This window comes from Pseudophryne corroboree, chromosome 6 (genome assembly GCF_028390025.1).
Source record: "Pseudophryne corroboree isolate aPseCor3 chromosome 6, aPseCor3.hap2, whole genome shotgun sequence".
Lineage (NCBI taxonomy): Eukaryota > Metazoa > Chordata > Amphibia > Anura > Myobatrachidae > Pseudophryne > Pseudophryne corroboree.
Window position 1 is genome coordinate 563,772,396 of NC_086449.1, and position 14,894 is coordinate 563,787,289.

General features: G+C 47.7%; 1 protein-coding gene and 1 long non-coding RNA gene across 2 annotated transcripts in view; both read right to left on the minus strand.

Moving 5' to 3' along the window:
• Nucleotides 1-14,894, minus strand: part of TXNRD1 (thioredoxin reductase 1) — a 148,479-nt gene that overhangs the window by 127,661 nt on the left and 5,924 nt on the right. The window lies entirely within an intron of this gene.
• Nucleotides 4,489-10,125, minus strand: LOC134932917 (uncharacterized). The gene is made up of 3 exons (XR_010179531.1): nt 9,952-10,125; nt 9,756-9,864; nt 4,489-4,889 (listed from the first exon to the last, which is right to left on the minus strand). It is a non-coding gene; the product is annotated as an uncharacterized LOC134932917 (long non-coding RNA).

Here is a 14,894-nt window from a genome sequence, read left to right on the forward strand (position 1 = left end):
CCAGTCAGATATCGTTGGTGCCGACAGGGACACCCCCCACGTCTGTGTCTCCCATATAGTTTTCTCTTGGAAAAATATACCTCTACTGACATGTTGACATATTTACATGTACAAAGTACCATTAGGAGTCGACAGCACCCACATAGTCCTTCCCTTTGTGGCAGAGCCCTCAGCCTCAAATATGCCGACACACGTGTACCAAACACCCACCGACATTTCACTGGCTATAAGGAATAGACCCCAGTACATTTTGTCATGGAAACACAGAAGGAGTTTCACAGCTCATTTTCCACAGCGCCCATGATATAGTGTTTTATATCACATCAAACCACTGTGCCCCCCCCCCCCTCGTTTTCCACTCTGATCCATGCAGCAGTGTTTAGGAAGGACCAGCGTCTCTGTGAGGAGAAAATGGCGCTGGAAGTGCTGTGAGGGCTAAGCCACGCCCCCTCACCGGTGCGCTTCAGTCCCGCTCAAATTCACATTTTTATACTGGCGGGGGTCTATATTTTAGTGCCTAGGCACTTATAATACCAGTTTTAGGAGCTTCAGTGTCCATGCTGCCCAGGGCGACCCCCCTGCGCCCTGCACCCTGTCAGTGCCGCTGTGTGTGTGGGAGCATGGCGCGCAGCACGACCGCTGCACAGTACCTCAACACTGAAGTCTTCTGCCGTCACTGAAGTCTTCTTTTCTTCTTTATACTCACCCGGCTTCTTTCTTCCGGCACTGTGAGGGTGGTGACGGCGTGGCTCCGGGAACAAGCAGCTAGGCGTACCAAGGGGTGGTCTTCTGTATGCCGGCGGTCGGGCTCCCGGCGCTCAGTATACCGGCGCCGGGAGCCCGACAGCCGGCATACCGACACTTATTTTCCCTCGTGGGGGTCCACGACCCCTATAGAGGGAGAATAAAATAGTGTGGCGCGCCACCGTGCCCGTAGCGTGGCGAGCGCAGCGAGCCCACAAGGGGCTCATTTGCGCTCGCCACACTGTCGGTAGGCCGGCGGTCGGGCTCCCGGCGCCGGTATGCTGGTCGCCGGGAGCCCGACCGCCGGCCAGCCGTAGTGAACCCGTACCAAGTGAACGAACCCTCTGGAGCTAATGGTGTCCAGTAGCCTAAGAAGCAGAGCCCTTGAACGCTTAAGAAGTAGGTCTGCTTCTCTCCCCTCACTCCCACGAAGCAGGGAGCCTGTAGCCAGCAGGTCTCCCTGAAAATAATAAACCTAACATAAAGTCTTTTCAGAGAAACTCAGTAGAGCTCCCCTGTGTGTGACCAGTCTCTCTGGGCACAGAATCTAAACTGGAGTCTGGAGGAGGGGCATAGAGGGAGGAGCCAGTTCACACCCAATCAAAGTCTTAAAGTGTGCCTATGTCTCCTGCGGATCCAGTCTATACCCCATGGTTCTTGAAGCATCCCCAGCATCCTCTAGGACGTATGAGAAATGCGTATACTCCGCCTATCTAAAATCTGCATACGCCCACAACACGCCCCTGCTCGTAGTTTTTGCGAGTCCAGCCCTTTAGTATGCCCCCTACACGCCTAGTTTTCATAGTGCATACGCAGTTTTTGCTATATCTCAGAAGTTGTATTTTTTGTCTCAGATTTTACATATTTTCGCAATTTTTGCAGTTTTTTGCGGTCCTTGTTGAATTAGCCCCTAAAAACGTTGCCCGCTAGTTATACTCGTAAGTTCACTGTGCCATACTGTGTAAAAGGGGGACTTTGCCTGCCGTGCTGTGTAAAAGGGGACTCTGCCTGCCGTAATGTGTAAAAGTGAGCTCTGCCTGCCGTACTGTATAAAAGGGGGCTCTGCCTGCCGTAATGTATAAAAGGGGGCTCTGCCTGCCGTAATGTATAAAAGGAAGCTATGCCTGCTGTAATGTGTAAAAGGGAGCTCTGTGGCCACGCACCTTCCCCATGAAGCCACACCCCTATATTTTTGGCACACGCCTGCAGCGCGCACTGGCCCGTTTGTATATGGGGGCGCCAATGCTGTTGTTGCACAAAGCACTACAATGTCTAGTTACGGCGCTGCAGTCCACTTAGCAGTATGGGAAGTACTGTCTACATACAGTGCTATATGCTGCTACATACAGTAGTAGTGCAGTTTATACACATAATGCCCAGAGTAGTAGTGCCGCTAATACACATAATACCCACAGTAGTAGTGCCGCTTAGACACATAATAGCCCCAGTAGCAGTACCCCTTAGACACATAATGCTCACAGTAGTAGTGTCCCTTATACACATAATGCACTGAGCAGTAGCACTGCTTATACATAACGCACCCAGCAATAGTGCTGTTTCTACATAACGCACTGAGCAGTATTGCTACTTATAAATAATGTCCCCAGTAGTAGCATCGCTTATACATAAAGCCCCCAGTAGTAGTGCCACTTACAATTAACACACACAAAAGTGCTGCTTATTCACATTATGCCCCCCAAGCCCACCCTCTACCCTACCCACCACACACACACACACACACACACACACACAGCCTTAGCTAGAGTTTTTGGTGTCCTGTGCATAAAGATAATTGGTAACACCTCTCCCCCCATATTTAGGACAGGGCCAGTGTGCGGCGAAGGTGCACAGCAAAAATATAGAGGTGTGGTCACAAAATACCAATTAATATTAGGCCGCACAATAATCTCCATTATTTAAATTACACTGCACAGTAGTGCAACTTATACACATTACAACAGGTAGAGCTCCTCATATACATTACTACAGGCAGAGACCCCTTTTACACATTACGCCAGACAGGGTCCCCTTTTACACATTATGGGCCTAATTCAGCGTTGATCAAAGACAAAATCTTTCTCTAAAGGGCAAAACCATATGCAGTGCAGGTGGGGCAGATATAACATGTGCAGAGAGAGTTAGATTTGGGTGGGGTGTGTTCAAACTGAAATCTAAATTGCCGTGTAAAAATAAAGCAGGCAGTATTTACCATGCAGAGAAACAAAATAACCCACCCAAATCTAACTCTCTCTGCACTCGTTATATTTGCCCCACCTGTAGTGCACATGGTTTTGCCCATTAGAGAAAGATTTTGCTTTTATGATCAACCCTGAATTAGGCCCTATGCCAGGTAGAGCTACCTTTTACACACTGCGCCAGGTAGAGTCCCCTTTTACACACTGCGCTAGGTAGGGTCCCCTTTTACACATGACACCAGGTAGGGTCCCCTTTTACACATGACACCAGGTAGAGTCCCCTTTTACATACTACGCCAGGTAGAGTCCCTTTTTACACACTGCATCAGGTAGATGTGCCGGTTCTCCACCCAGAGTGCCTATGCACTGTGGGCTGAGCACACTCAGCAGACACTTAGTTACGGCCCTGCACATGCATCCTCGCTCATATACACATACACACACATATACATACATACACACAGACTTTCTCACTCACTCTCCCTCCACTTACCTATCACAGTCTGGCTGGCTGGATCTAGAGCAACACGTACTCCACTGCAGCAGTCTGGGGGTCCAGTGTAGTGCCGCCCTCTCCATCAGTGTAGCTCTGCCCAATCCGTCAGTGTAGCTCCGCCCCCTTTTCAATGTCTGCTGCTTTGTTGAGGGGGGGGGGGGGGGAGAGAGAGAGAGGAGGCTTCATGCTGCCGACACTGCTGCATTGTGACAACCCTGCAGCAGCAGGGGACCTCAGCGCAAGGATGCAGAGCAGGGAAAGCGCCTCCCTGCTTTGAGTTTGCATCCCTTTGCTGAGCAGGTAGCGTCTGGCCTGTGGGGGTGTACGTTGTGTAGCATGTACAGTTGTACACACATTGGTAGTCATTCCGAGTTGATCGCTAGCTGCATTCGTTGTGCAGCGATGAGGCAAAAAAATGGCACTTCTGCGCATGCGTATGTGGCGCAACGCGCACACACAAAGCACTATTACAATGAATGATGTAGTTTCACACAAGGTCTAGCGAAGCTTTTCAGTCGCACTGCTGGCCGCAGAGTGATTGACATGAATTGGGCATTTCTGGGTGGCAACTGACCGTTTTCAGGGAGTGTTCGAAAAAACGCAGGCGTGCCAGCAAAAATGCAGGCGTGGCTGGGGGGGCGAACGCAGGGCGTGTTTGTGACATCAAAACAGGAACTGAACAGTCTGAAGTCATCGCAAGCGCTGAGTAGGTATTGAGCTACTCTAAAACTGCACACAAAAAATGTTGCCGCCGCTCAGCGAACCTTCCGTTCGCACTTCTGCTAAGCTAAAATACACTGCCAGTGGGAGGTGACATAGCGTTTGCACGGATGCTAAAAACTGCTAGTGAGCGGAAAAACTCGGAATGACCACGATTGTGCCTTCTATTTATGTATCTAATGTCTACGCACATTATGGCCTATGTATGTAGAAAAATTAAAGAAGCATTTTATACTTGAAAGATGTTATATTTAAACTGATACATGTGAGGTAACATGTACATAACTTTTTTATAATCAAAAATCAGAACTTGTTTGCAACATATGTCTTGTGTCCTCTACTGTGTCATAATACTTAAATTATCAGTGAGGGTGTTGCGAATTTCATCAGCACTGCCACTACTTGTCTCACCCTCGTAGGCTGCTGATTCTTCAGTCCAGAGTCCACAACATCTCACAAAATTTGTGGTGGATACAGCAAGCAGCAACCACATATGGCACCAGGGTGATGGCAATGTCGTTACACTTTAGTAGACACCGCCAGCACCCCTTCAGTCCACCAAAGGCGTTCTCCACCACCATCCTGGCCGAGCTGAGAGTGTGGGTGAACTGAACTTGGTCCGGAGAGAGTGGGAGATGCTGTGTGAAGCCCTTGGTGAGCCATCGCCTCAAAGGGTATGCCGCATCTCCAATAAGGTAAACCAGGGTCTCCACCCCATCAACAAACTTTGATTTCTGTAAAGGTAAAAAAAAAAATATATATATATATATATATATAAGTATAGGATAGTATATATGTTGAATTGGTACTTTTAAGTATTCTTTATATGATGCTGGTGAATATATGTGCTCAAGGGTACTTTCTATAGCACACACAGAATCTTCAGTAAAGTACAGATAATATTTAGGACATTCACAACAGTTTCAACAGCAGTGGCACCTACAATCTATTTTAAAATGGAATACATACTGTACAATATCAGAATCAGCTTTATTGGCCAGGTGTACTCATGTACACTAGGAATTTTTTGCAGTACAATGCATCGCCAAGCAGCAACATGTAGGGGGGAATACATAGCATAAGAAGGGGGGAAAACATAGCATACATTACAAACATTACACGTATGAGTTCATACTGCACATTGCAACTGTACGATAGATTCTATATATTAGACATATTATACATGTTAGACTTTTAATATATTGTTCAGCTGGTGGACAGCTAGTGGGAAGAAGATTTTAATGGATCTGGTTGACTTCGTAGGAATGGACCTGTAGCGTCTGCCTGATGGAAGCAGTTCAAACAGTTTGTGACCTGGGTGCTGCATATCTGCCACGATTTTCTCCGCTCGCTTCCTGACCCTTGACTGGACGGGAGGGAGGTCAGCCCCAACGATCTTTTCAACTGTCCTCACCAATCTTTGCAGCCTCCGTCTGTCACTCTCATTGGCAGCTCCATGCCAGACTGTGATCGACGAACATAGGACCGATTCTACGATCACCGTGTAGAAGATGAGCAGCAGCTTCTGCGGGATGTTGAATTTCCTGAGTTGCCTCAGAAAGAACATCCATTGCTGGGCCTTCTTTACGACAGTGCTTATGTTGGGTCCCCATATGAGGTCTTGGGAAATTTTTGACCCTAGGAATTTGAAGGCGTCGATCCACGAAACCACGTTATCGGCTATTACGAGTGGTTGCATGGCATTGGGTTTCCTTCTGAAATCCACCACCATCTCAACTGTTTGAGGGGATTTAGGTCAAGGTTGTTCCTGCTGCACCACTGCATTAGCCGTTCTACTTCGCTTCTGTATGCAGATTCATCTTCGTCCTTGATTAAGCCGATGGCGGTGGTGTCGTCTGTGAATTTTATAATTTTTACTGATTGCTCGGCCTAGGTGCAGTTGTTGGTATATAGAGAGAGAGAGAAGGGGGTAGAGGACACATCCTTGAGGAGCCTCCGTGCTGATCGTGCGCCCACTAGTCCTGAATGACCCGGCTTTCAGCACCTGTTTCCTTGCTGTCAGGAAGTCTACAATCCAGAAGCATGTTGATTCTGGGACCCCTAAGGAGAGGAGTTTGGCTTGCAGGATACTAGGGACGATTGTGTTGAATGCTGAACTGAAGTCGACAAATTGGACCCTCGCATAAGAGCCCGGTCGGTCTAGGTGCAGTAGGATGTAGTGTAGCTCCAAGCTAACTGCATCCTCGACACTCCTGTTCGCTCGGTATGCGAACTGCAAGGTGTCTAGGTGGGTATTAGTCGCTTCTCTCAGGTGGTTCAGCATCAGCCGTTCAAACACTTTCTTTGCCACAGATGTTAGTGCGATCAGCCTGTAGTCGTTTAGGTCTTTTGCAGCTGCACTCCTTGTAACCGGGACGATTGTTGAACATTTAAAGCACGTCTCCAGTGAGGTGTTGAAGATCCTGGAGAAGATGGGGGCGAGCTGAACAGCACAGTTCTTTAGGGCAGATGGCAATACTCTATCCAGGCCTGTTGCTTTCCTAGGTTTGGCGCTTCTGAACATTGGCCCTCATTCCGAGTTGTTCGCTCGCAAGCTGCTTTTAGCAGCATTGCACACGCTAAGCCGCCACCTACTGGGAGTGAATCTTAGCATAGCAAAATTGCGAACGAAAGATTCGCAATATTGCGAAAAGACTACTATGTGCAGTTTCTGAGTAGCTCGAGACTTACTCTGCCAGTGCGATCATTTCAGTGCTTGTCGTTCCTGGTTTGACGTCACAAACACACCCAGCGTTCGCCCAGACACTCCTCCGTTTCTCCAGCCACTCCCGCGTTTTTCCCAGAAACGGTAGCGTTTTTTCACACACTCCCATAAAACGGCCTGTTTCCGCCCAGAAACAGCCACTTCCTGTCAATCACATTACGATCACCAGAACGAAGAAAAAACCTCGTAATGCCGTGAGTAAAATACCTAACTGCATAGCAAATTTACTTGGCGCAGTCGCACTGCGGACATTGCACATGCGCATTAGCGACTAATCGCTCCGTTGCGAGTAAAAAAATAACGAGCGAACAACTCGGAATGACCCCCATTGCTTCTACATCTTTCTGATCCACCCAAAGTGCCTGGGAGTGGGGACCAGGATTGGGACTGGGTCAGGGGGCCTCCTTCTCTAATCTGCAGTAAAAGTTGTTCAACTTGTACACCAGTTCATGGTGTATGACACTGGGTTTTCAGGTTTTCTTGTAGCTGGTTAAGGCTTGCATACCTCTCCAAACTGATGCGGGGTCGTTGGTCGAAAGGTTGTTAGTCAGTTTGTTGGAGAATCGGTTTTTAGCCAGCCTGATTTTGTGTGTCAGGGAGTTCCTGGCCTGTTTGTACAGGGCTCTGTCCCCACTGCTGTATGTCTCCTCCTCGGCCCGATGAAGCTTCCTGAGCTGGGAGTTGAACCAAGGCTTGTTGTTATTGAAGGTGCAGACTGTTTTTGTTGGCACACACGTGTCCTCGCAGAAGCTGATGTAGGTCGTCCAGGTCGTTAGCAGAAGTTTCAAAAACCCTCCAATCAGTGCAGTCGAAACAGGCCTGAAGCTCAAGCGTTTGACGGTCCTGACCACGGGCTTTTCCGTCCTCAGCTTCTGGATGTATGTGGGGAGTAAGTGGACTATGCAGTAGTCGGAGAGGTCTAGGGCTGTGCGGGGGATGGACCGCTAAGCTGTCTTGATGGAGGTATAGTAGTGGTGCAGGATTCACCCCTCCCTGGTATGGCACTTGACTTGCTGATTTACTTAGGTAGCTCCTGGCTCAGGCTGGTGTTGTTGAAGTCTCCTAGTACTATAAGCAGTGAGTTCGGATATTTGAGTTCTGTATCTATTATCCTGGTGACCAGCTGTTGCAGGGCATTGTTTGCACTTGCTTGGGGGGGGGATATACACCCCCACCAGTACGGTTGAGGCAAATTCCCGCGGGGAGTAGAATGGGTTGCAGTTAATGATGAGCGTCTCCAATTGCGGGCTGCTTGATTTACTTAGGATCGTAACGTTGGAGCACCACCCTTCGTTTATGTAGAAGCAGATGCCACCGCCTTTGGTTTTTCCGGTGAGGTCCTTATTGCGGTCGGCCCTGAAGTGGCTGTAGCCCAGCAGTGACAGTGTGGAGTCGGCAATTAGGTCGTCCAGCCACGTCTCAGTGAAGCATAGGATTGATGACCCAGCAGTAGCCGACTTTGTCGCTCATGAGCAGGGATAGCTCATCCATCTTGATCGCGAGGGATCGAGTGTTTGAGAGTAGGATTCCTGGAAGAGCAGATCGGTGGCCTCTGCGTCTTCACCTGTCTAGGGCCCCAGCACGGCAGCCCCTCTTGTGTGCTCCATTCCTCCCTTCAGTCCACTGTGGGTCCCACTCGGGCATCCTGTCCGCTGTTTTGGCTGCAGCTGCAGGGGCGTGCCCTGTCCATCCTGGGTGGGCCAGCATGTCAGCCTGGGTTGTCGCAGCTCCACTGCTGGGAGTTTGGTTGTGGGCTACCCGCCGGTCATTCTCACATGCCACGGGGGCCTTTTCTGCTCCGTTGTGCCTCCTGGTGGTGCCACAAGGTGCCAGCTTTGCACCACAACTCTTAGGGGGCGCTTCTGCACCGCGACTACAGGAGCTGGAGTTGTGGGGTGGGCCATCCTGGCCGAGGGCATTAGATGGAGCAGCAGCAGGGGGGGGGAGCCGGCGTGGGGGAGAGCAAACGAGGATGGGGCCCGTGGCTGGAGCAACAGGAGGGAGTGCCAGTTAAGGGGGTGAGCCAGTGGGACCATGGCCAGTGAGGGGGGTGAGCCAGCGACCCCGCGGGCCGTGGCTAGGCCATTCATTGAATAAATGGACCGGGAAATGTGCATACTGAGGGCAGCAGCAGGGGGTAGAGTCAGCATATGGGGTGAGCCAGTAAGACCACGGGCTGTGGCTAAGCCATCGCATGGGCTGGGGGCTGCCACTAGTACTCACCGGGACAGGGGTTTCCACGCTGCCTTCTCCATTGGCTGTCCTATGGGAGCAGCCGCCGGCCTTTCCAGGAGCCGCATCTTCAGGTCGCGGGCTGAGGGGCACTCTTCCTCCTCTGCGCCCGGCGTTCGTTCCACTTCCTGAGGTGCTCGCCGGGGCTCCAGGCTTGGGGACATCACCAGCAAATCTCAATATACCAGTGGACGGAATGCAAGCGTTCAAAATATCAACGCCGGCACCCCAGACATCTAAATCCTGACAGGGGTGAGGCAAGTAACCTAACTCTGCCTTCGCGCAGCCTAATCCTAACCTCCATCCATTCTCACTTTCGGGATCCCGGCTGTGAGGATCTTCACCGCATAACTTTTCCATATAAAGTAGCATGGTGAAATGCAACAGGGGTGTCAAACTTGAAGCACTTCAGCTGTTGTGGAACTACACATGCCAGCATGCCCTGCCACAGTTGCAGCACTCCCAAACAGAAAATTTGTGGCAGGGCATAGTGGGATGTGTCGTTCCACAACAGCTATAGGGGTGCGAGTTTAACACCCCTGCTACACAATGTAATAGGCCGGCCATATACCACAATTGCAATCTATTGTATTATTATTTTGCTGTCAAAATATACATAAGAAAAAGAAAGGGATATAGTTACCTCTCTAGGGAACAACCAGCCATGTTGCTTCTCCTCCGTAATTTGGAACAAATCCTAGTTGCCAAGTACCCGGGAGTTGAGAGCACGACCCGGCCAGACATCTGTGAAACTGAAAAGTATACGTATTAGCTGTGTTTAACAATACACATCATGGGCCCAGCATATCACTCACATTAAAACACACCATACTACTTACCAATATTTATGGTCCACTACAGCCTGCAGGATGAAGGAGTGCCAGCCTTTTCCGTTATAGTAATACACTGGGTTGTCTCTGGGGGCAATAATTGGTATGTGGATCCTATCTATGGCTCCAGCACACTGGGAATATCCACGTCACAGGAAATCTTTCATGGTATCATCCAGCCAGTCACCTTGCGGTAAGGAGATGAAGCGATGATAAAGGGTTTCCAGCAATGCATGGGTCACTTCCAGCACTAGCACACACACCCATCGAGATGCCTACACCAAACAAGCAGGAGATGGTGCGGTATTCCCCCGGGGTTGCATACCACCACAACACAATCGCCAGTCTCCTGCACAGCTAGTGCTGGAGTGAGAAATAACACCAGGTACTGTAGTTAAAAGTAGCATGCGACATCCAGAAGTGTGCCATCCACTGCTCTGGCTGAAAAGATTTCACTGTCACCCAGAAAGCTTGTCCATGCCTGCGGTCTCTGGTCCACAAAAATGGATTTGTCGCACTGGTAAATCTCAGTATAGACATAATGCTGCTCAAAATCAGGACTCTCCTCTTGCGCAAATACTGGTGGGCGTCGAGTATTAGCCCTCCCTGACAGAAATTGCTGCCTTCTCAGTGGCGCACCCAGGGGGGGTTTCCGAGTACCCAGAAACCCCCCTCCACTAAAAAAAAAAAAAAAAAAATTTTTTTTTTTTTTTTAGCTGCATGAGTATTATTAATAACTGTCTAGCGTCCTCTGCAGCCTGCTGTCTTCCTGGTGGCACTTGCAAGTGCAATAAAAGTTTACTTTATTTTAATTATAGTACATATATATCCATGTGCCTACATATATACACATGTATATACATACATACATACATACATACATACATATAAACACACACACACACACAACACACACACATGATATATATATATATACACATGTGTATATATATGTGTACTGTATGTGTGTCATATATATATATATATATATATATATATATATATATATATATATATATGTATGCATGTTTAATATGCTATGTATGTGTGTATATGGGTTCATCTCCCGGCGGCCGGCCTCCCAGCGACCAGCATACCGGCGCCGGGAGGCCGGCCGCCGGCTTACCAACAGTGTGGCGAGCGCAAATGAGCCCCTTGCGGGCTCGCTGCGCTCGCCACGCTACGCGCGCCACACTATTCTATTCTCCCTCCAGGGGGTCGTGGACCCCCACGAGAGAGAATAAGTGTCGGTATGCCGGCGGTCAGGCTCCCGGCGCCGGTATGCTGGTCGCCGGGAGCCCGACCGCCGGCATACTGAAGACCACCCGTGTATATGTATGTGTGTGTGTGTATGTATATATATATGTGTGTAGAGATATGTATATATATATATATATATGTGTGTAGATATATGTATATATATATATATATATATATATGTGTGTAGATATATGTATATATATATATATATATATATATGTGTAGAGATATAGATATAGATATAGATATATATATATATATATATATATATATATATATATATATACACATACACACACACACACACACACACACACACACACACACAGACAGACACACTAGTTTTACGGACCCAGCATATACTGGGTCACCTCAGTCCCCACCCCCGTGATTGGCTCCGCCCAGTTCTGGAAACCCCCCCATGCAAATCCTGCGTTTGCCACTGCTTCTTCTCTTGGCATAAGACTGTGCCAGGTAGCACAGTGCAAGCAGCTGCATCAGGCTCTCATTTGCTGAACTCAGGAACTCTGAGGGGGGGTGGGGGGTAGTGGAGGAAATACTGTAGATCTTGTTTTGGAGCTTAACCTTTGATTACATGACTACATACTTACCTCACAACTTTCCAGATTTTCGTGGAACAGACCTGTTTTCTTTGGGACTGTCCTACCCCCGGGCCCCAGTGTCCCGTGGTGGGGGCGGTAGTTAGGAGGCACCTGTCACACATTAAGCTGCTGCTCTGCAGTGGTGAATAGACGCTATGCGCACAGCATAGGTAGAGCGGATGGGGGCATGCCAGCAGCTCACAGAGTGCTGAGCATGCTCGCACTGTGATGAAAAACATGGGCGTGGCTCACAATCGTGGGTACACCACGAAGCCACACTCCATTTCACTGATGCCACACCCCCTTTTTACGGGCATGCGCCTTCCGCGCTCAGAAGTGTCCCTGCTGGGGCATGGACGATGTTGGAAAGTATGCATACTGGCCTACTCCTGGAAAGTCCAGAATTTCGGTGAGCACACCCAGACTCCTGTGAGGGCACACCAACCCCTCTAGATCCCACATGCTTTCTAAGAAAAGTGGGTAGGGCTCCTCTCTTGTCCAGTGGATGGCCCCTTCAGGATTTTTCGGTGGGGAGTCCTAAACATATTTTCTACAAAATACATTAATATGGGCTAGTTATGTGGGCTACCAAGAAGATAATGAAGGTTGGCGTATTGAGATCAGAGTCACTCTAGCCTCTCCTGTTAGGATTCTTTATTAGCAAAAGAAGAAGAATCATGATGAGTAGACACCTGTCAATATTGGCAATATCTTCTATTGGGACGAAATGCCGGGTACACATGGTGCGGCTGATATTGACTATACGATCTGCCCAGAGGCATGAACCTCTGATACAGTCAATGCAGGCCTAATGCAGGCCTGCCTGCACAGTCTTTTTCTCCTTGCAATGCCAATCCCACAGGACCACACATCGGCATCTCGAGGTGTTTCCACACGATGCGATATGCACTATGTTTTCTACCGATATGAACTAATATAGTCCATATCGGTAGATAATATTGCACCGTGCGTATGCCCCTTTAGACAGCAAAAGTGCTCTGCTAGCCGGTCATCTGATCCTACAGAAGTTTACTGACAAGGAGAATAAACACAATACAGGTTGAGTATCCCTTATCCAAAATGCTTGGGACCAGAGGTATTTTGGATATCGGATTTTTCCGTATTTTGGAATAATTGCATACCATAATGAGATATCATGGCAATGGGACCTAAGTCTAAGCACAGAATGCATTTATGTTTTATATGCACCTTATACACACAGCCTGAAGGTCATTTTAGCCAATATTTTTTATAACTTTGTGCATTAAACAAAGTGTGTGTACATTCACACAATTCATTTATGTTTCATATACACCTTATATACACAGTCTGAAGGTCATTTAATACAATATTTTTAATAACTGTGTGTATTAAACAAAGTTTGCGTACATTGAGCCATCAGAAAACAAAAGTTTCACTATCTCACTCTCGCTCAAAAAAGTCCGTATTTCGGAATATTCCGTATTTCGGATATTTGGATATGGGATACTCAACCTGTAATGCAATATGGTATTGCAAATTAATACAGTGTACAGAAACACAAACAAAAATCCCCGACTAAACTGCTTAATGGATCTAAACTATCTAAGATGTTTGCTACCAAATCAAAACTTCCAAACTGAAGCTAAACTAATCTAAGGTATGGGAAGTTATAATTTCCTAAATTGCATAACAGTAGCAAACCTATTCTAACTTCCAACTACCTAATGTAAACTCCCTAACACCCAGCTAAACTACTATTACTATATATGCAGACTACACAAATAATCAGTATGGAGAGTGCAAGTAACTACTACACAAAATATATATATATATATATATATATATATATATATATATATATATATATATATATATATATATATATATATATATATATATATATACACATATATACACACACACACACACACACACAACAGGGAACATTGCACACAATACTACGAATGAACTGCATGGAGAGCTGCGCTTCAATCGGAACGGATGCAGCAGCCCGGTCACATGATCAGTGCCCAGTTGCACAGCAGTGACAAAGAAGCATCAGGGACATAGGGGTCCATTTACTAAGCCTTGGATGGAGATAAATCTGACGGAGATAAAGTACCAGCCAATCGGCTCCTAACCGTCATTTTTCAAACCCAGCCTGTGACATGGCAGTTAGGAGCTGCTTGGCTGGTACTTTATCTCCGTCGGAATTATGTCCATCCAAGGCTTAGTAAATAGACCCCATAGTGTCTAATGTATGGTACAAGCTCTGTAAATGATAACAGCAGCTCAATGGTTGTGCATTTGGACACAGGAAGGAAAAGGACACAGGAGGCAGACTTGAACTTAGCAGGCCACTAGGATCCATGAGAAAAAAACAGCAATGGGACCAGGACCATGAAATGTTGGCATCCGGAGTTCTGCAGGATAATGAGGAGTAATGCAGCAGCATAATCACAAGGCAGCAGGAGTCACACATGGAAATCAATCAGTGACTACCAGAGATAAAGACTGCCTCAATCAGGGCGTGAACCAATCCTGAATTAAGTTAAACAGCTCATGAAACCCATATTAACCAGAGTGAAGTGTGACAGTTTACTTTTATTACTGCAACTTTACGCCCTCCCTTGCCCCTTGCCAATGTAACGGCCCCCAGCTCTGCTCTTCTCTTTATATGGTTGTTGGGGGATGCAGTTAATATACCGCCTGTCGAGATCCTGGCGTTCAGGATACCGACCCCAGAATCCCGACAGCAGGGGAAATGTTGGGATCCCGGCGTTCAGTGACAACCAACATCCCGACTGCCGGTCTCCCATATGTATTCCAGTTGTTGGGGTTGCATAACCTGACTGTTAAATTAGGGGCTCAGAACTGCCATGGAGGTTTAACCACATCTGCAAGAGGGTGATGGCACACAGTTAACGCAGCGGGGTTCAGTACTGACAGAGTGTGGTGATAACCCGCCTCCTAGTAGTCTACAATAAACATAATTTAAGTAACGAGTGGATGGAGGTGTTATGTTACATTTTGAAATTTGCAGTTATTGTTTAATCAATTCTGGTTATTTTCAGTAATCATATATTTGGTATCCATTACTTACAGTCG